At 39.1% G+C, this 25730-nt stretch overlaps 1 protein-coding gene and 1 long non-coding RNA gene across 6 annotated transcripts in view; one reads left to right on the forward strand and one right to left on the reverse strand.

Annotated features, from left to right (window-relative positions):
- The window catches only part of LOC134224953 (serum response factor homolog), a 738652-nt gene that overhangs the window by 111430 nt on the left and 601492 nt on the right, over window positions 1–25730 (reverse strand). The window lies entirely within an intron of this gene.
- On the forward strand, window positions 1877–2633 carry LOC134220455 (uncharacterized). The gene is made up of 4 exons (XR_009981909.1): window positions 1877–2048; window positions 2109–2211; window positions 2268–2349; window positions 2407–2633. It is a non-coding gene; the product is annotated as an uncharacterized LOC134220455 (long non-coding RNA).

Genomic DNA, 25730 nt, shown 5'->3' on the forward strand with positions numbered 1-25730 from the left:
TTTTTCACCTCTTGCAAAGGGTCATGAAGGGTGAAGTGATTTAATTGAAAAAGTACGTTCAAATGCGTATTTTTTTCAACACGTTCCAGAAAGGCTGCGAAATTCTGTTGTGGACATCCTTATTGGTTTGCTTATGGGCACCCTCGTATTATAGACAAATTGCTTAACATCACTGTACTGTCGCAAACCGCAAGTCGGACATCCATATACAAATGGGACTGACTTTTGGTCTGCGGCAGTGTGGGACTGTAGCTCGAAATATACTTGGCATGATTTTCTTTATTTTCCTAATCATAATAAGGTAACAAAAATAAGGTCTACATAACTGAATGGGGAATCTCGACACGGTTCCAGTGAGCAGTGTTGCTAAAATCATTCTCAAATATCAATCATCGAGCCATCAAGAGCGAGAAAACTCGCTCAGCACTTTAGTTAAAAGCTTTTAAAGGCTCATTCGAAGAACACATCAAATCTTGGGATGAATCAAATTGTGTTTTGGGTGATTATACTGTTAGTAGATTATATTGTTAGTTTTCCCGAACACTGCTAGTGAGTAATTAAAAAAGATTTACGATGTTGTTAAGAGGTCACAATCTCACTTCCATATTAAGGCTAGTATGAACTTCTAAAGTACTTTGGTAATGGATTGGACATACAAGGCTAAGAAATTATTCCGATTTCTAAATTCCTTGATCAGTACAATAACCCCTGCTATGTAGAATTAATAAAACTGTCACTATCCTTGCGGAAAATATTTTTCCCATTATTTTACAAGGAAAAGCGATATTTCCTCCTTACTTGAGCAGCTGTCAAATTTACTTCAGTAATTGAAGCAAAATTTCCCCACCGCTCTAAGGTAGAAGTATCTCTGCTACAAAGCAGATAAGTCCCATTTTGCATAAACATTTAGCTTTGTAGCAGTTTCATATTTTCGCTGAGCTTTGGAAGAAAGATGCCCTGCAGGTCACAGTGTTATAATATTTGTCAATAAAAATCCCAAGATTCTTATTAACAAAAAGGAAAATAGGACGCATGGTGCTTTGTTCCATAGGAGCTGCCAGCTAAAAGGCGTTTTGCCTCATAAGTTTTCCGGCAAACGGAATATCACCATTTTTTGAAATGTGAATATTATCAATATGATTGACAATTTTCGACAATTTTTGAATGGCATCAACTAGCTATCTTGTTTAACTGATGCATAATGTAAAAATACCCATGAATAGCGTTACAAATAAGACAATAAAGCAGTGTTTGCTTAGCTTCGCCTTCCCCTACTGGGGTCTCTTAGTAAATGACCGTTTGCGAATGCGGGTTTTTCTAGCACTTGCTAGTTTTTCTCAGCATTTTTTGTTAATTGTAGTTTAATAGTCTAATTAAATAATGTATGTAGTATAATTAAATAAAGCCACACCGTTATCACTTTGTTGTAATATAATTTTTGATTCTGATTCATGATAATAGTTTCTACCCCGCGTTTTTGTTTGTTAGTAGGTGTCCATAGCCAGGGGGCCCAGAATGTGAGCTCTTTGGTATGGGGGTCAGAGGAGGGTATAAAAAAGAAGAACACGGGTATAAGACCAAGGGAAGCGGAAAATTTTCTTAACCATATCACTTCAATTTCAGGAACTTTTTTATTTTTTGAAAAGCACCAAACATTGTTACAGTTAGAAATTAGTATGTTGATGTCGACATCATACGGATTAAAATTTCACCAAGTAAGCAAAAATACAAAATTCAAACTAGCAGTAATAACATTTAGTGTAAGGTGGCGATACAATCGTTTGCGCTCCAAGACCCCTTGTTTAGTACAGACAAGCACACAAGCACAAGAATCACCGAGAGCAGCAGAAAAGCGGAAATTCGCACAGCACAAAGCCACTATCAATCGTAGTCAAACCACCATCGCCATCAGTCAGCAGAAGCGAAAGTTGGTGAAAATCAACGTGGCCGTGTCGAACGATCTGCTAATTTGCGAATCACACGCTGACAACGGAGGAATTTCTCAGTGCACGCTCCTACATAAGAATCAAATCAGTTACCATCATAAAGTAAGTGTTAAATCTATCAAGCCGACCCAAGTGATAAAACTAATGCCTAAATGCACATAGGAACGATTATAACGCTTCGGATGGTCAAGCAGCGAGAAAAACTCTGATCCCGAGCCCACCACTGGACCGATAATCACACCATCAGTGTGAACGGTCAAAACGCGTAAGTAAAAGATGAAGCGGCACAATAAATTTCCTATCTAACCGCCTAACTCATAGGATATCGCCAAAGCGCATGGTCGGTGATCGCAGCATCGGGCAACGATCGAAGTCATCGAGCAGAAAGAGCCCCTGAAAACGGGTGAGTGATTAGAATCCATTCTGGTGAGGCCGACAGCTAATGGGGCTGGCCCAATAGGGCTCTTTGTTTCGATTATTCTCCAAACAGGCTTAATAGTCAGACGACTCGCGTCATTGTTGACCTTGAACTTGAATCAGGGACGTGTGCATGTGTGTGACCATCACGGTGGAATAATTTGGATGTGATGCGGTGCGTGGTGCAAGACCAATAGTGAGGAGTGAGCCGTGAGATCTATACATCGGCGACGACAACGGTGTGAGCAGAAGGAATGGAGCAGTGCTTGTGTGCGGCGCGGAGCTAGGGAAATGAAGAACTGAATGGGAATATTTTCCAATAAGAAAGAGCGCCGCTGGCGACGATCAAAGCATGCATGCTAGAGAGATAGCCCAACGGGCCCGTGAGTAAAAGTGCATAACCATTAGATGAACCTAGGTTAAGAAGAAGATTTTTGGTAAAGAAACTGCTTGTATAGAATTAAGATCAAACACGAATGGATATATAAAGAGCTTTGCGATGAATGAAAGTTTTTCTCACTGATTCATCAATGATCTGTTGTTGTGAAGCGCTCAGTGGAATTTTAGATTCTTTCTGAGTTAATCGGGTTTCCTGGACGTTGTCCACCCAATCTAGGAAGTCCTATTGGAACAACATATTTATTTTTCTGTTCAAATGTCATCCGTCGAAAACCAAGATCATCATTTGATGTGTTAAGTCAAGTATATATTTTTAGAAAATTTAATCCTACCATTCATAAGGTTTCATATAAGCCATTTAGAAACACTTGATATTCTATTGAGACTTCATTGGTTACAAATTCACTTTTTTTTTTAATATTTTGAAAAAATACGTGACAACAGAATAGGATTGTTATCCACAACTGAGTGTCATTTAGATTTTTGGAAATCGAGAGCGTTACGCTGAAAGGGAAGATTTTGAACATTACTAGCGCCTTTATCTTTCGATGGATTTTGATTATTTATATATCAATCGACTCGGACAGTCTCCAGCAATTTGCCAATTTCATTGAAGCTTAAGATTATTAACGATAATCTATTGAAAATTTCAATTCTTGTCAAAGATAGCAAAATTTTCATCATATGTAACCAATCTCGTGCATTCCTAGCACGGACATCAAAATGCTGTGAGTCACGGGCCTTCGGGTCCACTGCAAGATTTTTTTTGTGTATAAAAGAAGCAGTGCCTGCCGTGTGCAAGTCAACCATCGATTACGAGGTGCGTCCGGAGACGCCGGAAAGTATCGACCGCCAGCTGTGCGCCATCGAAGAGGCAATCTCGGTGGCCAGAGAGCAGGGCACTATAGGATTTCGGGCGGTCATTAATCGAAAATGTCATGTCTTCCGAATTATTTTAAAATATTTTCTCTCCATTGTCAATACTCTAATTAAGAGAAATTCTGAATTTGAAGTCTCTAGGTGCACTAGTTCCAAAGATATAAGGTGGCAAAGTCAGAAATGGGTAAAAAGTTAGCAAATTTTCTGAAAAATATTTTATTTTCAACTATTTATTGAAATATTTTTTAAATGTTTTTCTTCAATGTTAATACATCATTACGAAGGTTATTGTATAAGCTTTTAAATGGTGTGCAAAAACTAATGGTTACACTGTGAAAAAAATTGAAAAAATGCGGAAGCAATATTTTTTCCAAAAACGACGCTATTTTCAACTTTGATAGTGAAGAACTTTTTTTCCTCAGGAATCCCCGGGTTCTTTATGATACACATCAAGGACAAAGCTTCGACTAAAATGTCCTGAAAGAATTTCTTGCCAGTATTTGCAATTAACAGAGTTAAGTCACTCTGATTTTTTTCATTTGTTTTTTACCGTGTTTTGCCTCTCTCGTACTCCAAGGTTAATGCTCATTCCAAAATGAAGCTTTTGATAGAAGGCCCGGAGACCCATAGTGTTATATATCAACTAACTCAGCGCGAAGAATTGAGGTGATGTCTGTATGTGTGTGCATGCGCGTCTGTATGTATGTGCGCAAAAGAACGCAATCGCCATTTAGACACTTATTTGTGTCCGATTTTCTCGCAACAAGTTTCATTCGACGGGAAATCTAGTCCCATCGTTTCCTATTGAAAATGGGTCAGACTGAACTATGCGCTCAAAGGGTATGGTCAAAATACATTTATTGGTAATAACTTCGACTTTATTTATAACCATTTGAGCTCATTTAATTAACTTTTCAAAGGAGTAAATGAATAAAACCCCAATGCAATGCAGCACAACGGTAACGGAAGGATTTAACAGTTCGCTCATATATTTCCTGTCAAATTTTACTGTTTCCGTCGCCATTCCGCTGAAATGCGTTTGGGGCTTGAGTGGTTTGAGTCATTCTCTAAACCTAATTTTCTGAGCTATTCATTAGCTACTGATGGAGAACTAAATATGAGATTTCATAATATATAAATATTTATAAGTCTACTGACATCAATAATTCCTGACATGTTTATTGCAAAAGTAAAGACGAACAATATATTAGTTAGAACGGAGCGTATGAAATTCCTGCTAGTGTTCATGAATGTCTGGCTAATGGTAGGGAAATATTTATTCACTCATCTACACTTTGAGGTTCACTGGCTGAACAACCAGCGGAAAGTCAATATAAACAGTTGAAGAAATTTAGAACTCATAATGCAAGAAAATGATCAAGAGAGGCAAATGTTGACATTTTCCTTCGTGCCTTATATGAATCAGATCCATTTTAAGCTCGATTTGGATAACGAGGAGACGTTGGAAAAAAATTTTTCACTTAGTTATTCTTATGCCATGCGTAATTTTGTAATATTTGAAGATTTTCAAAAGTTCTTTATCTTCTAATACTTTAGATGAATTTATCTCATCTTCCATCGTTGATGGAATTGAAGAAAATATCATTGAAGACTTAAACCTTGACACAGAAAAAGAATGATGCTGTATATAACTTGTAGAAATCATGAAAACAAATCAAAAGTAATTCAAATAGTGTTGTTATTTAAATTAAAAGAATTTTGCTTTTCGGAAGAATGGAGCATTCTTACATTCCACAATGAATGTCCACATTTTTGAGAATATATTAATCTCATTTTTTGAATAACTTGTACACGTAAAATGTCATGGGATTGCGATTTCTAATTTGCTAATACCCTTTTTCAAAAGTTATTTTCAATTCTGATTATTTGATTAACATTTAATGCTTTATGATCCTTCAGATCCTAGTACTTTGTCAAACAAATTGTTCTAAATACAAATTGTGAGGCATGAGAGTGAGAACAAAAATATCACGGAATGTCATGAAATTAATGTCATTTAACATGATCGCCGCCATAATGTCCATAAATTGCTGAACTTAGTTTTTGTACAGCCCCCTTCCTTCTCCTTAAGAAAACGCACGAAATTTCAACTTCCCAAATAGGTTTGCTTTGTCACGTTAATCGAACCTATGAAAAAAATAATTACGTAATTCATAGACGATCCCCAAAGGGGGGGGGGTTGGAAATTGTATATTCATGCTATTTCGACCATACACAGCTAAAACTAAGTGGAAAATCACTTTAAAAGTCCAATTTTATTTTTGACCGCTCGCTTGTATGGGGATCCCCCATAGTGCAGGGGTGGCATTGTGCATCTCGATTCGAACGTAATTCTATCGAGTCGAACATGTTTGACATTACGGCTTTCGATTCGATCTCGAAAACGACTCATCGTTCGAGTATGCTCGAGGAGGTACAAGAATAACGAGATGTTTTGGCATTATGGAGACTCGATAGCACACTGAAAAACGACTCAAGTCGAATGAAAATCACTCGTCACCTTTATAGGTTTCGAATTTTGTTCGAGATTCATTTCTTGCTAAAAGTTTTTCATTATATTTGTTTTTATTACTCTACGGGAAGAGTATAAATGTTTCATTATTGTATCTTGAAGGAAAGAATGTCATTAGTATACCTACTTTTATAATTTCCAGACAATATGCAATCTCTAATTATCCCGAAATCCTCGTAAAAACGACTTCAACGATTGACTTGACGATTTCGATAAACCGCGTGAAAAATCTATGGGGAAAATCTACGTAAAAATAGTTGAGTTAAATAAAAAAACGCGCAAGAGATGACCCAAGTGCATTTAACTAAAACACATGGAAACATCAAAGTAATTTATTATCGAATCCATTTTAGCTTTGAAATATTTAGCTCAAAATTGGATCTGTGGCATAACCTCGAATAAATATAATAAATGCTAAAGCATTTGATGAGTTTGATTGCTCTACGCATGCGGTCGAGGATACTCAGACGACTAATGACGGTGGAAGACCGACACTTGATTACAATTAGATCAATCAAACTAATCAAATGCTTTAGCCGAGCAATCCTTTGGCACTAATCCGCCCAGCTCGTTGTTGGGGGCATAGAGTGTGATCCTCTCGATTAATAAACAATGTGCACTCGCTTGACTGTGGATATACAACAGTAAAGCACATGTGAAGATTGCACAAATCAAGCATCCGAAAGATATTCAATTTGCAAAAAAGAGCTAACCGTGGTTGAAGTTGGTACTCGGATTCTGATGGCTTTTCCGCAAACGTGACCTTTAAGTGGTCTTGTAGGGGTTATCACGCCTATCTAGAAAGTAGGAGGTTGAGGGTTCGAGTCCCTCGTGGATTCTTTTTCGCAAATTTCATATCAATTTGTCCATTAAGAAACATGTGCTGTGCATATGCACAGCCCAGACATTTAACAAAAAAACCCAGATTAATCCACCTAGTGGTGATGGTGCCTTTCTCGACCTTCGTAAAATGTGTTTGCTTGAAAGTAGATGAGCTAGTAGTTAGGAGTAAAAAAGAAAAACTTCTTTGTCCGTTCTATGAAAATCGGATTATTTCAAGCAAAGATATTGTAGATCCAGTTGAAAACGCGAGATCTCGGTTCGGTTTTCAACTTGATCTATAATATGCTAATAAGAATTTCGACATTTTTTTTCCTTTTTCAATCTTTTTGATGTACATTTTACCCAGTTATATATTTTAAGGATATCACATTTGGATGTTTGTTAAACTGAAGCTCTGACTACACAAAAAGAGTCATTCCCATCAAGCGAGCGGAGGGCAATATTTGTTATGATATAAATCTCGTGACCGTCCTTCTGCCAAACTCCCGTATGAAGAGGGAGGGAAGTGTATCAGTGTGGAAGCATCCGGTAGTTCGTTTTCGGAGGGAAATTATAGCCTTTCGGTACAACTTTGTACCACAAGAAAGGCAAAAAGTATTTTTGCCATAATTTCTAAGGTAATATTCCAAGCTGGCCAATTTTCAATAGAAAATAATAGAATAGGATTCTGCGTCCAATGCAATTTGTTGTGAGTAAATCGATTGAGGGTGCATTAAGTGCATTAAAAATGAGCTAGACTTTTTTTTCGCGCTTTTTTATAACATAAAGTATTTTGGCCATAATTTTTGTGCCCATAGTCCGATGTGTCCAATTCCAAATTTTCAATAAAAAACAATACGATAGGATCCCGCGTCGAATGGAACTTGTTCGGTTGAGGATAAGTACCAAAAAAAGTGAGCTAAACTTTTCACACTTTTGGTGCGCGCACACACATACATACACACACACAGAGACATCATCTCAGTTCGTCGAGCTGAGTCGATTGGTATATAACACTACGAGTCTTCAGGCCTTCTGTAAAAGTTTGGTTTTGGAGCGAACATATAGCCTTTTCGTATACTTTGCAGACAAAAGGCAAAAATAGTGTTTCGACCATAACTTCCGATCCCATATTTCGATCTGGCCAATGTTCAATAGGACACATTGGGACAGGATTATCTATGCGTCGAATGCAACTTGTTGCGAGCAAATAATCTGAAGATAAATGCCTAAAAATGAGTGACATTCTTTACGAGATTTTTTCGTAAAAGTTTGCATTTTAGCCATAACTGGCCAATTTTGAATAGGAAACAATGGGACAGGAATCTGCGTCGAATGCAACTTGTTGTGTGTAAAGCGATCAAGGTTAGGTTTCCCAAAAATAGGTGATTTGTTTTGTGATTTATCAATTAAAAAAAGGTAGTTTGGCCATAACTTCCGATCCCATAGTCCGAGCTGGCCAATTTTCAATAGGAAACAATGGGCAAGGATTCTGCGTCGAATGCAACTTGTTGCGAGCAAATCGGTTGAGGATAAGTGCCCGAAAAATGAGTGACATTTTTTACGCGATTTTTACGTATAAATTTGTATTTTGGCCATAACTTCCGATCCCATAGTCCGACCTGGCCAATTTTCAATAGGAAACAATGGGAAAAGATTCTGCGTCGAATGCAATTTGTTGCGAGCAAATCGGTTGAGGATAAGTGCCCGAAAAATGAGTGACATTTTTTACGCGATTTTTACGTATAAATTTGTATTTTGGCCATAATTTCCGATCCCATAGTCTGACCTGACCAATTTTCAATAGGAAACAATGGGAAAGGATTCTGCGTCGAATGCAATTTGTTGCGAGCAAATCGGTTGAGGATAAGTGCCCGAAAAATGAGTGACATTTTTACGCGATTTTACGTATAAATTTGTATTTTGGCCATAACTTCCGATCCCATAGTCCGACCTGGCCAATTTTCAATAGGAAACAATGGGAAAAGATTCTGCGTCGAATGCAATTTGTTGCGAGCAAATCGGTTGAGGATAAGTGCCCGAAAAATGAGTGACATTTTTTACGCGATTTTTACGTATACATTTCTATTTTGGCCATAACTTTCGATCCCATAGTCCGATCTGGCCAATTTTCAATAGGAAACAATGGGAAAGGATTCTGCGTCGAATGCAACTTGTTGCGAGCAAATCGGTTGAGGATAAGTGCCCGAAAAATGAGTGACATTTTTTACGCGATTTTAACGTATAAATTTGTATTTTGGCCATAACTTCCGATCCCATAGTCCGACCTGGCCAATTTTCAATAGGAAACAATGGGAAAGGATTTTGCGTCGAATGCAACTTGTTGCGAGCAAATCGGTTGAGGATAAGTGCCCGAAAAATGAGTGACATTTTTTACGCGATTTTTACGTATAAATTTGTATTTTGGCCATAACTTCCGATCCCATAGTCTGACCTGGCCAATTTTCAATAGGAAACAATGGGAAAGGATTCTGCGTCGAATGCAATTTGTTGCAAGCAAATCGGTTGAGGATAAGTGCCCGAAAAATGAGAGACATTTTTTGCGTCGTTTTGTGCGCACACACACACACACATACACACACACACACACACACACACAGACATCACCTCAATTCGTCGAACTGAGTCGATTGGTATATAACACTATGGGTCTCCGGGCCTTCTATAAAAAGTTTGTTTTTGGAGCGATCATATAGCCTTTACCGTATACTTAGTATACGAGAAAGGCAACAATGGGATAGGATTCTGCGTCGAATGCAACTTGTTGCGAGCAAATCGGTTGAGAATAAGTGCCCGAAAAATAAGTGACATTTTTTACGCAATTTTTTCGTATGAATTTGTATTTTGGCCATAACTTTCGGTCCCATAGTCCGATCTCGCCAATTTCAAATAGGAAACTATGGGACAGGATTCTGCGTCGAATGCAACTTGTTGCGAGCAAATCGGTTGAGGATAAGTGCCCGAAAAATGAGTGACATTTTTTACGCGATTTTTTCGTATGAATTTGTATTTTGGCCATAGCTTCTGATCCCATAGTTCGATCTGGCCAATTTCAAATAGGAAACAATGCGACAAGATTCTGCGTCGAATGCAACTTGTTGCGAGCAAATCGATTGAGGATAAGTGCCCGAAAAATGAGTGACATTTTTTACGCGATTTTTTTGTATGAATTTGTATTTTGGCCATAGCTTCTGATCCCATAGTCCGATCTGGCCAATTTCAAATAGGAAACAATGGGATAAGATTCTGCGTCGAATGCAACTTGTTGCGAGCAAATCGGTTGAGAATAAGTGCCCGAAAAATGAGTGACATTTTCTACGCAATTTTTTCGTATGAATTTGTATTTTGGCCATAACTTTCGGTCCCATAGTCCGATCTCGCCAATTTCAAATAGGAAACAATGGTACAGGATTCTGCGTCGAATGCAACTTGTTGCAAGCAAATCGGTTGAGGATAAGTGTCCAAAAAATGAGTGACATTTTTTACGCGATTTTTTTGTATGAATTTGTATTTTGGCCATAACTTTCGATCCCATAGTCCGATTTGGCAAATTTGATATAGGAAACAATGGGTCAGGATTCTCCGTCGAATGCAACTTGTTTCAAGCAAATCGGTTGAGGATAAGTGTCCAAAAAATGAGTGACATTTTTACGCGATTTTTTCGTAGGAATTTGTATTTCAGCCATAACTTTCGATCCCATAGTTCGATCTGACCAATTTTAAATAGGAAACAATGGGACAGGATTTTGCGTCGAATGCAACTTGTTGTAAGCAAATCGGTTAAGGATAAGTGTCCAAAAAATGAGTGACATTTTTTACGCGATTTTTTCGTACGAATTTGTATTTTGGCCATAACTCTCGATTCCATAGTCCGATCTGACCAATTTCAAATAGGAAACAATGGGACAAGATTCTGCGTCGAATGCAACTTGTTGCGAGCAAATCGGTTGAGGATTTGAGAAGTGCCCGAAAAATGAGTGACATTTTTTGAGTAGTTTTGCGCACACACACACACAGACACATACACACACAGACATCACCTCAATTCGTCGAACTGAGTCGATTGGTATATAACACTATGGGTCTCCGGGCCTTCTATAAAAAGTTTGTTTTTGGAGCGATCATATAGCCTTTACCGTATACTTAGTATACGAGAAAGGCAAAAATGGTATAATTTTCGATCCCATAGTCCGAAATGGCCAATTTTCAAAGGGAAACAACGGGACAGGATTCTACGTCGAATGCAACTTGTTGTGAGCAAATCAATTAAGGATAAGTGCCCGAAAAATGAGTGACATTTTTTACGCGATTTTTTCGTATGATTTTGTATTTTGGCCATAACTTTCGATCCCATAGTTCGATCTGGCCAATTTCAAATAGGAAACAATGAGACAGGATTCTGCGTCGAATGCAACTTGTTGTGAGCAAATCGGTTGGGGATAAGTGCCCGAAAAATGAGTGACATTTTTTATGCGATTTTTTCGTATGAATTTGTATTTTGGCCATAACTTCTGATCCCATAGTTCGATCTGGCCAATTTCAAATAGGAAACAATGAGACAGGATTTTGCGTTGAATGCAACTTGTTGCGAGCAAATCGGTTAAGGATAAGTGCCCGAAAAATGAGTGACATTTTTTACGCGATTTTTTCGTATGAATTTGTATTTTAGCCATAACTTTCGATCCCATAATCCGATCTGGCCAATTTCAAATAGGAAACAATGAGACAGGATTTTGCGTCGAATGCAACTTGTTGCAAGCAAATCGGTTGAGGATAAGTGCCCGAAAAATGAGTGACATTTTTTGAGTAGTTTTGCGCACACACACACACATACACACACACATACACACACACACACACACACACACACACACACACACACACACACACACACAGACATCACCTCAATTCGTCGAACTGAGTCGATTGGTATATAACACTATGGGTCTCCGGGCCATATAAAAAAGTTTGTTTTTGATCGATCATATAGCCTTTACCGTATACTTAGTATACGAGAAAGGCAAAAATGGTATAATTTTCGATTCCATAGTCCGATATGGCCAATTTTCAATAGGAAACAACGGGACAGGATTCTACGTCGAATGCAACTTGTTGTGAGCAAATCGGTTGAGGATAAGTGTCCGAAAAATGAGTGACATTTTTACGCGATTTTTTCGTAGGATTTTGTGTTTTGGCCATAACTTTCGATCCCATAGTCCGATCTGGCCAATTTCAAATAGGAAACAATGGGACAGGATTCTGCGTCGAATGCAATTTGTTGCGAGCAAATCGGTTGAGGATAAGTGCCCGAAAAATGAGTGACATTTTTCACGCGATTTTTTCGTAAGAGTTTGTATTTTGGCCATAACTTTTGATCCCATAGTTCGATCTGGCCAATTTCAAATAGGAAACAATGGGACAGGATTCTGCGTCGAATGCAATTTGTTGCGAGCAAATCGGTTGAGGATAAGTGTCCGAAAAATGAGTGACATTTTTTACGCGATTTTTTCGTATGATTTTGTATTTTGGCCATAACTTTCGATCCCATAGTTCGATCTGGCCAATTTCAAATAGGAAACAATGGGACAGGATTCTGCGTCGAATGCAACTTGTTGCGAGCAAATCGGTTGAGGATAAGTGTCCGAAAAATGAGTGACATTTTTTACGCGATTTTTTCGTATGAATTTGTATTTTGGCCATAACTCTCGATCCCATAGTTCGATCTGGCCAATTTCAAATAGGAAACAATAGGACAGGATTCTGCGTCGAATGCAACTTGTTGCGAGCAAATCGGTTGAGGATAAGTGCCCGAAAAATGAGTGACATTTTGTTGAGTAGTTTTGCGCACACACACACACACACATACACACACACACACACACACACACAGACATCACCTCAATTCGTCGAACTGAGTCGATTGGTATAAAACACTATGGGTCTCCGGGCCTTCTATAAAAAGTTTGTTTTTGGAGCGATCATATAGCCTTTACCGTATACTTAGTATACGAGAAAGGCAAAACATACATTCAAACTGTTCAAAAGTAAGGGACATAACTCACTATGCTATTGTAAAAGTAGTGTAGGAAAAAGAAAAACTTAAATAATCACCAAAATAAAAATGACACATGTACGTACAGGGGGAGGGGGGTTCATTAATTTGTGACAGTTTGTGACATGAGGGGGGGAGGGGGTTCAAAATTCCGAAAAACGATGGACGTAATTTTTGAACGATCCCTTACGTATACTTAGTATACGAGAAAGGCAAAAAGGTGATGTGATGAGTCAAATTATTTTGCGATATTTCCATAAAATAAAAAAAAATGTATTTTGGCCACAGTGTCCGAGCCTATAGTCCGATCTGGCCAATTTTTAATAGCAATAATGGGACAAGAGTCTACGTCGAATGCAAATTGTTGCGAGCAAATCGGTTGAGGATAAGTGCCTGAAAAATGAGTGACATTTTCTACGCGATTTTTGCGTATAAATTTGTATTTTGGCCATAACTTCTGATCCCATAGTTCGATCTGGCTAATTTCCAATAGGAAACATAGGAAAGAATTCTGCGTCGAATGCAACTTGTTGCGAGCAAATCGGTTGACGATAAGTGCCTGAAAAATGAGTGACATTTTTACGCGATTTTTACGTATAAATTTGTATTTTGGCCATAACTTCCGATCCCATAGTCCGATCTGGCCAATTTCCAATAGGAAACAATGGGAAAGGATTCTGCGTCGAATGCAACTTGTTGCGAGCAAATCGGTTGAGGATAAGTGCCTGAAAAATGAGTGACATTTTTTACGCGATTTTTACGTATAAATTTGTATTTTGGCCATAACTTTGGATCCCATAGTTCGACCTGGCCAATTTCCAATAGGAAACAATGGGAAAGGATTCTGCGTCGAATGCAACTTGTTGCGAGCAAATCGGTTGAGGATAAGTGCCTGAAAAATGAGTGACATTTTTTACGTGATTTTTACGTATAAATTTGTATTTTGGCCATAACTTCCGATCCCATAGTCCGACCTGGCCAATTTCCAATAGGAAACAATGAGAAAGGATTCTGCGTTGAATGCAACTTGTTGCGAGCAAATCGGTTGACGATAAGTGCCTGAAAAATGAGTGACATTTTTTACGCGATTTTTACGTATAAATTTGTATTTTGGCCATAACTTTCGATCCCATAGTCCGACCTGGCCAATTTCCAATAGGAAACAATGGGAAAGGATTCTGCGTCGAATGCAACTTGTTGCGAGCAAATCGGTTGAGGATAAGTGCCTGAAAAATGAGTGACATTTTTACGCGATTTTTACGTATAAATTTGTATTTTGGCCATAACTTTCGATCCCATAGTCCGATCTGGCCAATTTCCAATAGGAAACAATGAGAAAGGATTCTGCGTCGAATGCAACTTGTTGCGAGCAAATCGGTTGAGGATAAGTGCTTGAAAAATGAGTGACATTTTTTGCGTCGTTTTGTGCGCACACACACACACACACATACACACACACACACACACACACACACACACACAGACATCACCTCAATTCGTCGAACTGAGTCGATTGGTATATAACACTATGGGTCTCCGGACCTTCTATAAAAAGTTTGTTTTTGGAGCGATCATATAGCCTTTACCGTATACTTAGTATACGAGAAAGGCAAAAACCCTGATTAATCCACCTAGCGGTGATGGTGCCTTTCTCGTGCATTATAAAAATAGTATCGGATAATAGTAATCGGATAAGGATAAGTGCCTGAAAAATTAGTGACATTTTTTTACCCAATTTTTTTTTGAAAAAGTGGTATTTTGGCCATAACTTCCGAGCCCATAGTCCGATCTGACCAATTTTTAATAGGAAACAATGGTAGAGTATCCTGCGTCGAATGCAATTTGTTGCGAGTGAATCGGTTAAGGATAAGTACCTGAAAAATGAGTGACACTTTTTTGGGTGGGTGCACACAGACACACACACATACACACAGACATCACCTCAATTCATCGAGCTGAGTCGATCGGTATATAACACTATGGGTCTCCGGGCCTTCTTTGTTTTTGGAGCGATCATATAGCCTTTACCGTACACTTAGTATACGAGAAAGGCAAAAAATGGTTTACGTACGGCCGAGTTGCCGAATAATATGCAATTAATAATAAAACTTATAATTTGTGTCGTAACTATATCTCAATTTATAAAACATGTCGTATTGGCATAATGTTTTAATCGGTTTCAACTGCTCAATAAAAAATATAGATTTTATAGTCATTGAGCACGATTTGCTTGTTTATAAATTAACTGCCAATTCATGCCCTGAAGGATGCCTTTCCAACAGGCAACATGCTTCACGCAGATGAAATTACTCTTATTCTCTTTGTTTACTCACATTCGCAATGCGCTGAAGGCTGTCTCTCCAGCGGGCGGCATAATAAACAGCTATCAGCTAGGAGACAGCTATCTCGTATTCTCTCTGTTTACATTTCGTTTGACAGAACATACTCGATTGAGCTAGTACAGCACCATTCGAAATCTTGTACTGCGACTGAATGAAGTCGAACGAAATACATAATGCCGCAATTTTTTCGAAACGAATGCAAAAACGTACGAATCGAGTGATTCGATTCGAGATGCGCAATGTCACCCCAGCATGTCCCGACGGCTAGGGAGGTAAGCAACTCATTAAACATCGATACACTCACCAAAGATTTGATTCGATTGCGGAATGTCACTCGCAGGCAGTTTCAGCGTACGAAATCGAAACACAAAAATTTTAAAGGCCAGGATGGTGGACCTCAAAAATAACGACTTTTCAAATAAGATCCGCACTCTCCCAGATAATGCTAAGCCGTTCTGGAAAATGACCAAAATACTAAAATCCAAGCCTCGGCCCATTCCACCTTTCGATCCCACTAGACAATAATGGCTCTAAGGATCGCTTGATAACTTCTGCAGAGAAATTCACTGAAATAGGTCGTCACTTCGTCAGCTCACATAATCTTGGGCAGAACATCGTCAGTCCACACGAAGCAGCCGTCAACGAGCATGCTGACAACATCCATTTGATTCTCAACGACTTCTCGGAGGAGTTGGAGATCTCAGCTGGCGAATTGACGGCCTATATCAAATCATCGAAGAACATGAAGGCCCCAGGCTTCGACAGCATCCTAAATCTCGAGCTCAAACACATGAGTGCTCCGTTCTTTGAGCACCTCTCGCTGATCTTTAATCAGTGTCTCCGACTCAGCTACTTCCCATCGTCCTGGAAGTCAGCGAAAGTCATCCCCATCCGGAAGCCTGAAGAGGATCCTCCCTCCCCCAAAAGTTATCGACTCATCAGCCTTCTCTCAGGGTTATCCAAGCTATTCGAAAAAGCTATTCATCACCGGTTACTTGAGTCTATCGAAAATCTCAACATCTTGCTCAAGGAACAGTTTGGTTTCCGACGCGGTCGGTCAACTGTACACCAACTGACTTGAGTTACCAACGTCCTCAGACGGAACAAGTTTGTCTCAAAAACATCCGCCATGGCCTTACTCGATGTTGAGAAGGCATTTGACAATGTATGGCATGATGGCCTGGTGTACAAACTACTACGCTACAATCTTCCCAGCTACCTGGCGAGAATCATCAATAATTACCTGTCGGCAAAGACATTCCGGGTCTCAATCAGCGGAGCGAGTCCCAATGCGCACAACATCGTCGCAGGCGTCCCGCAAGGTAGTATCTTCGGGCCCCTGCTGTTCAATCTGTTTACCTCCGACATGCCAGAACCTCAAGAAGGCGGCACTTTGTCACTGTTAGCATATGGCACCTCTATCGTCTGCAGGGGAAGATTCATACAAGCACTCGTGGCAAAACTACAACTACAACGGCCTGTCTGCCATTCTTCGTACACTGCAGTACGTTTCGGCGATCGACGGGTGGTGACCGAAGGTTAACTGACAGATTATTTCACCAGCTGGAAGATCTGTATCAACGCGGCGAAGACCCAGGCCATCATCTTCCCCCACTCGAAGTCCCCCAGGCTTGTTCCGACTGAGAACTGCAGAATCATCCTCAATGGCACGACAGTGGAATGGTTCAACGAGGCTGACTACCTTGGCTTGACCCTCGAAAACAAGCTTATTTTTCAGCAACAGGTTGACAAGACGGTGACAAAGTGTAACGTTTTGTTTAAACTGCTGTATCCTTTGATCAACCGTCGGTCGTCTTTGTCCTGGAAAATAAGCTTGCTGTCTACAAGCAAATCATCCTCCCCGTGATCGAATACGGCATGCCGGTCTGGGAGAGCTGCGCTAAAACCCATCACCTCAAACTCCAAAGAGTGCAGAACAAATTCCTGAGGATGATCATGAACACCCCTCCCAGGACACGAACTTCTGAGGTCCACCGTCTGGCCGGTATTAAAACACTACAAGAACGCTTTGGTGAGTGTAAAGATCGGTTTAGGGTTCATTACTTATCTTCGGACCAAGCTGCGATTAGGGCATTAATTAAAATTAGAAACTAAACTAAAAGGGCCAAAAGGCCAACCACTTGAAATGCTATGAAATAATGTGTACGACAAAATAATGGAAAATAAATGAATTTTAACTAACTAACAAAGAAGCGAGGGCTAATAGTCCTTCTTAATTGATTACAAGAAAACTGTTCTTCCGCGCGCGCGAGCTATTTTGTTCGAGACGTCACGGAGAGCAGAGAGCGGTTCCAGAACCGGCAGAAAGTTTCCAGCGATAGCAGAAGCACAAGCGCGCGGCGAAGGGAGACGCTGCAAAAATGTTTTCACATGACTGGCGTTTTTAGCATTTCTATGGCAATTCATCGAGTGACTGATGCTGGCGTCAGTAGCAATCAAGTTGTTGTTGTTTGTGATTGAAACGCACATTATTGGAAATAAATCGGGTGGTTTGGCGTCGGCAGATAGTTGCCGTCGGTAGCAGATTCACGAGTGCGAGTCATAGGGAGACGCTGCCGAAAGTTTTTCGCATGTATGGTATATCAACATTTCTCGAGAAAATTTCACTTATCGCCGAAGACAGCCCATGCGAGAATTTATAGCCGAAGCGTTGCAAATACAATCCGTGCCAACTGGAAATTTATTGCAGCGTGACCCTCCGAGGCTCTCCTTTGAGTTTGCTACCATGGGCATCATTAGGACTGAAGTATCTGCCTTAGCCTAGCGATTATTTTGCATCTTTTTTCTCTTTCTTTTGCATCAATTCATCTTGGATAAATAATGGGCATTCTGAATCTTTCATAGTAACAAATCCGATGTCAAAATCTTGTTGAAAATTTTCACTGAGTGGCAAGAATTTGCTAAAAAAAATCTTTCTATTTTCGTACTCTGAGCAAGATACGGACGAATATCGTGACCCGTTCCCATTCACCAAAGTAACTATTGGAGATCTTCCGGAAGATCCAGAACATCTAAACCGAGTGGTTAAATGATGTTTCAAATACATTTTATTCCTGTACTCTGAGCGAAAAATCATTGTGATATGAGATTCTCATGGGTTGGCCACTGTTGGTTTTCAGGTAGATTCAGATCATCCGTAAAAGCGGTCAATTCATGATACTCATCATAGTCTTCCTATTATCGTATCATGAGTAACGAATGATCGTCGTAACCCATTCTCAGGAACGTGAGTAACCGATGAAGCTCCGCAAGATAAAAAAAATCTGTAATTATAGTCAATTCATAAAAAGGGACAATCGTAATGTGAAATGAAAAATTCTTAGAAAGCCGTTTGGAAGGACGGAAGTTTGACTGGAAATAAAAATCTTTTGACAACTTTTGTTCAAAAATTTCTTCCAATATGAGGGATCGTGAAAAACGAATCTCATAATTTCAATTTTCATTAACAGGCCATTTAAGTCCATAAGTAAGGGACACGACAATAATATGTTGCTCAGAGTGCAATAATACTTTTTTTTAAACGCGATCTGGATCGAGTTTCGTTAATTTGAAACTTTTAGGGATATTTCGGACATTTTACGAATATTTATGAAGAATCTTCGGTTGTTGAATGTTCGGTGTTGTTGTGGCGTTCCTAATAAGCATATGCGGTATTTCGAAAAATTTCGTTTCAGGTGGTTCGAAACGAAATTCCGCGGAATTTGAGCATGGCGAAATCTGATTTTTTGATTTCGTTTCGTGAAATCACGAAAATTTCGCTAGAAAAAACTAGCTTCTAACGAAATTTAACGGAATTCCGCGGAATTTCGAAACAAATTTAAACTTAAACCATACTTTATATGATCAAAAATTTTGGCTGCGCCGCTGAACTATATCGTAAAGTTGTTTTCAAAACTTTAGGTTATAATTTTTTTCTATTAACGCTTACTACATAATCCCAATCTTAGTCGACAAATAAGTATGTAGTTTTCTTCTATAAAACGTCTTCAGTGTTTCCATGATTCAAATTCAAATTTTGTGATATTTTTTTACTATTTGAACAATATGAATGCGGAATCGATCGTGGGACGGTAGTGAGTGAAAAAAATCTACCTCGCGTAGCAAAAATTTGTTTAACCCAGCCAGCTAATGTGGGAGAACGCGAAGTGATAAAACTAATGTCTGCACCGAAGAGCATAAAATTATTTAGACGATCGATCGTGTTGTAGAAGCTTATTAAACGAAGCACATTGATCTTGCGTTAGATTGTTTTGAAACACAATATCGTCTCCTTTTTTTTAGAAAATTACTTCGTTTACAATAAATATTTAGTCGCTTATCAAGGGGCTTCACATGAATTACCTTCTCAACCTTCTCCCAGAGCATTCCTCGGTCTCTTACAACAATGAGTGGTTAACTAATTTTCCGCTACCAATCCTAAATTGACTGTAAGGACCAGGATCGTTATTGTTCATGTATTGGAACTCCGAAGCAAGTATACAATAAGAATAACTTTTTTGTATTCCAAGAATATTATTTAATTGGTGAGCTGTGCATATTTGCTGTTTCTCGGCCAATAATGATTAGCAACTACGATGTTTACAGTTAATCAAGCTAAGCTCTTCTTTGACTATTTCAATATGTAAGGAACATTACAGATTTGTTGACATTTCTAGATCTACGCATGGAATTTGCAAAAAGATCTAGAACGAGTTGAGAGATCATTAAAATTGCTGAAAGCTCTTTACTTATGATTGATTTCAGCTCATACTGACAATAACAGCTGTTCTCATATGCCAAGGACACACAGACAATAGCTCAGTTGGTCGGGCTGATTGTATATAAGACTATGGGTCTGTGAAGTTCAATCTATAATACATATCTTTATGCATTTTAGAAAGGTGCACAGAATTCTTCTAGTGAGCAAATGTATGCTATATGGATAGGAAAGGTATTCCTCCAGGATTTGCGTAACAAATGTTTCATGTGCGGAGCGGAAGGTCACCGGAAGGAAAAAAAATGAACGACCAAAAGGAACGATCAATCGGAAAGAAAGAGGTGAATATGGTAACGCAAGGTGGGAAACGGAATTCGTATTCCGGTATAGTTATCGGATTTGATGTAGCAACCCGTCAAACATCATCGGATGCAGCGCAGAACAGCGTAATTGAAGTGACTGAGGAAGAAGTGGATACCGATTCAACTGAACGGATGGAAAATTTGAAATTCCCGATTTAATGGTAGAACTATGACATTCAAGAATAATACAGATCGAATCTGGTTCGTGAAGAAGGGAATCATGGGCTACACGGACTCCTACAGAAAAATGAGAGAGGAAGAGGATAAAAAGCAACTAGCGTAGTCTATGAGTCAGCGACGGCATCGTTTGGACCGATCCCCACTAAAGAAGACCTTACGCGGAAATGTTTCTGAAAATTAGTTCTAATATTTCTAATGTTTTCGGCTCTGTATAGTTTATTATTAAACATCTGAGCCTCATAAATAAACAGATATATGTAGACGAAGAATAAGAAGGAATAAATTTTGGCTGTTACGCCCTTTTCAAATGCTGGTCTAGTAATATCAATTCTCTATCTGCATATACGCTTGGCAGATGTGGATACATAACTGAGTATCCCACTAAATAAAAAAACAAATCTAAGCATTAATTTCCTAATTTAGACTTAGCACGATACTACATAACCAGGCTAACAAGATAATATGAAGTATGCTTCAGCATAATTACATAATTCTTAAGTGAACTAAGGTTTTAAACGAAATTTGAATCCGTATATGAAAAATCCCACAATTTCTATATTTTTATGTACTTACTGATATAAAATTGATCAGATTCAGGAGCACACGCTCCACGATGAATTCCTTTGAAAGCGGCACAATGGCTGGGGTATTGCCTTATCGCCAATGTTATATGCGGCGATTAATCACAGACTGCCTCTTCTGTTATTATAACTCTAAAAACAGTTATTTGACTACGAAAAAGTGAAATCAGAATTGCGTAAAACTATTTTAATAAAAATTCCGCGGAAAAAAATTAAAAAATTTCGAATTAAATGTACCTTGATCTCGTATCGTTTCGAAGTCTCGAAAGTAAATCTATATTTCGTTTCGTTCCGATCCGAATTAACATAGACATTTTAAATTTCGTTTCGTTTCGTTTCGTTAGGAAAAAGTGTGTTATCGCATACCCCTAGTTCCTAAAGGTCGCTGAAAGCTGGTTACCGCCCAAAAATTTTCGTTTCCAAAAGTTAGGAAAAGTCAGAAAATTTCAAATCCCTGTCTCACTTGGTTACATAACAGCAGCGCGCAGCCTATTTAAATCATCTCTGGACCAAAATAGACCGCAATGCATTAGGAAGGTTAACTTTCTTTCCAATATGATGGTGGTTCTGATTTTTTTTATTTTCCATGTCTCCAATCACTATTAGCAACCACCGCCACCCCACCATCGATGACGCCACCAACGCCATCGATGTGGCAGCCATTGTCGCTGGGATCGCTATCCGACGTCATGGTCGACGGAGCGTCGTTTCCGCTCTCCGTAAATGCTCGAACGCTAATCACGCGCGCGACCGAAACATGAGTCTTTTTATGCATAGAGAAAATGAAGCAGTGGGCCAAAAGGACCGTAACTTACATCAAACTGATGTCCGTGTTGGGGATGCATGAACGAGATTATTTGTTTCTGAAATTTTGACCGGATTTGGTAAGAATTGACACTTTCAATAGTTTAACGTTGATAATCAAAAGTTTCAATAAAATAGCAAAATCTGAGTCGTTTGATATATAAATCTAGAAAATCCATCGAAAGATAAAGGCGCTATTGACGATCAAAATCTTACATGATTTCGTGACGGCCCATTTAAAATTTTCATTTTTCACCCTCAAATAAAATTCTGTAGAAATTTCCATTTCGTTCCGATTCACAATTGGATCGTTACTTTGCCTGTCTCAATCTTTTGCCTAACTCCTGTACTGAAGGTCGTGGGTTCGAGTCCCATCGAAGTGGTTACCTCCAATACGTTTTTCAAATCAAAATCTGCGAAAAAAAGAAACATTGCCAAATATTATAATTTTTTTCACATTATGGTACCATCGTCGACGGTGACAATGGATCTGGAGGTGAGAATTGGTCAGCGCAGACATTTTGGAGGTCGGATAACAAACTCGTCCAAAAAGGTCTCTTATAATGTAGTTTCTTGCTTTCAGTTATATTTTTTTATTGTCTTTATTAACTTTCAGCCCTAGGCTGGTTCGTCTCCGATGCTCTCAGATACATTAAATCAATTCTAAATGCGTGTAGTTCTAACCTCATTTGGTTTTAATCTTAAAACCTAAATCTGACCATTTGACTTTAATCTTAAAAGGGAATTTAAAATGAAAAACTAACTACATACAAATGTTAACATGCTCTTAAGTATTTAAAAAAAATATTATAACCACTACTCAGCGTACACTTTCAAACAAATACTCGTTTAGATAATTTGTCCTATCCCAGAATTTTCCAGCGTAAAATTCCATTCGCTGTGGACAGCCACTTAAGATAAGCAGTTCGTAGTGTTACAAGCCATTACATGCACCGAATAGGTACCCACCTTGGTGCATTGTTATTTGTTCCCAAGTGCGCAATTTGTAGCCCGTTTTGCATCGGCATGCAAATAAATTGCGCTTCCCAGCAACGACGGCGTTTAAGACAACGACGACGCTTTATCAGCGCAGCACGGGCGCAGGTCTCCGCGGTAATTATCTTTCGCTGTTAGCGCCGCCCACGCCCGGTTTTCTATCGCCTGTGAGAAATGTGTAGTACACGGCTACCAGCTGCTGCTACAGTTTTGTCTTCTCTAGGTTTAGTTGGAGAAAAATACAGCAGATATGTTTTGTACTCCTACATAGTGGTCGGAAGCTGTGAAAACCGCACTTGTAATTTATTTTGCAAAAAAAAAAGCTTTTTTCATCATTCTAATCGTTTGTTTTTTTTTGTGAGCACTATTTATTTATCAGTGAAATTACTAAAATTGATGCTATGTCCCTTTGTTATAAGAGAAAAATGAAACATAATCTATTTTGAAAACATGAAAAGAGTCTCGAAAATATTTAAAACTTTTAAAAATTGATACATTGTTAAGGAAAGCAAAAATTGAATATGAACTAAATTTCCATCAACTTGGGACATGTAGCTTATGAATGAGTAAATAGAAATAAAACTTTGTCTTAAGTTAAAACAAACCTTTTTTCATTAGCTCTCCTCTCTGTGAACCATGACGACGCAGGCGGCACAGAACGCGTCAAGAAAGTAATTTAGTGAGGCATCTGGCGAAAAGACCACCTCAATAAGGTCCCCAAGTACCTAAGCCACTTGCATTGATAACTAATGTTGTCCGCTCGCTGGCTGGTCCCCCCGCCGGTCAGTCGAAAGACTTCAACTAGGGAAGCCGCGAACCCCGGTGCGTTTGTTTTCCTCCACCAACAATAACCACTACGGAGACCGACTGCAGTGCAAGAGAAATGATTCTATTCAACGAGAAAGTCACCTCACGGTTGGGGACTTTTGCAGCCGCTCTGTAATTTCCGTCCCAGCTAAGTGAATTTCTTCGATTGTTGTTTGCGAATTGATCGAATTTAAACACGCGCAGCAGAGTCTGTGTCGTCGGCGTCGTTGTCATCGCAAATTGCGGTTCAACTTTTCCGCAATTTGCATTTAATAAATAGCAATTGAACGGGACCGTGCGGAAAGATGCGGAAACAATAGGGCTCTAAGGTAAAAATTGAAGGTTTTGAAAAAGGGTACAATAATAAAATAACAAATAAATGGAATTGAAGAAAGGAAAATCATTTTTCTTATGAAATTATAATTTGGGGTAAACCCTTTTATTCTAAGCTAAATCGTGTTTTAGAACCCTATTGCACTACATGGGCAAGCAGTTGCTTTCGAAGAGTGTCTCCGCACAGTGCAATTGTGAAAACAATTGTTCGTTCAGAGCAATCAAATAAACGATGATATTACCCGTAATTTTAATAAGAAACCAGAGGATTCGAATCGGATCAAAGCTCCGCTTTGGGTCCGGGTCCTCTCCGTCGTCGTCGTCGTCATTGTGCTAATTCAATATTCAGTTGGTCTTTCATGACGATTGTTATGGGATTCGCTCCGCTTCGTTGCGGTGGAAAACATGTGAACTTTGTGGTGTATAGCGCCATTTAATTATATCGCATGTGCGGACGACCGCCAAAGTATCGTAATTTGTGACAATTGTATGGCTTGCTTTGGAGACATTGTGCGGATCATTGTAATAGGAAGCAGGAGAGTATTGATTTGGATTCCATCTGTTGCAAGCTCATTTGAATACAGACGTTATTATTTAGAACGCGGAAATTGCTGTGAACTTTGCTGGAATAAGACAAATATAAATTTCAAATATTAGAAATGTATTTCAATTGAATAAATTAAAATGAAACAAATCTGCATTAAAAGATTTAATGTGGTCACTTTTTACCACCTCCTGCTGTCAAACGATTCCAGGCGCATGTAAAGTTGAGCCGCATACATGACTGAACCGATTTCACCAAATCCCATGCTCGACAACGCAACGAACGAAAACGCCACCAAACGACGAAAAGCCGTAGCCTCTTTTAACGACGCAGCACCTGCGCCACATTGCCAAGTGAAGTTAACAGCTAATCAATGCGAATTTTATTACATTTCAATGATTCTGAAGAGCCTCGACGATGCATTTACTCCGGCAGCGGAGTCCAGCCAAGTTATGGCACCCTCAGAGACAAATATTTAAACTTTTCAATTAACATTGACAATAAAATGAGTCTGGTCGTTTGGCCAACCGTTCGTTGTAACCGCGCGGGCACGTACATGTAGGTAGGTACTTGCATCCAGCAGCAGCCTTCGGAGCTGGTTACCAGCAATTGGAGTTGGTGAAAAGTTGCTTTCGCTGCCGTCTTGACACAGAAGGAAGCAAGCTCTAATGGTCGGCCACGGAGGAGTCCCAGAGAGGCAACTGCTCCGGCATGGCAAAGATGATCTTCTCGTTTTAATTTAATTACTTCGCTTTTCCTGCGGTGCAGGTGAACGCACAACTCTCGACGGTTCAATAATATTTTACTCCGTGCGTTTATCAATCTCGAAAATTTATTTATAATGTAGTTTTTGCAGTTAATTAATTAGTTTAATGGTTACATCGGGGAGTGCTTGACGCGGTGCGAAGCATCGGTATCTTTCGTGATACACTGGGACAGAATTCAGATTTCGTAGGATGAATCTTTGTGAGGATTTTAATTGGTAGACTCTTTGA

The sequence above is a fragment of the Armigeres subalbatus genome, chromosome 3 (genome assembly GCF_024139115.2).
Source record: "Armigeres subalbatus isolate Guangzhou_Male chromosome 3, GZ_Asu_2, whole genome shotgun sequence".
NCBI lineage: Eukaryota > Metazoa > Arthropoda > Insecta > Diptera > Culicidae > Armigeres > Armigeres subalbatus.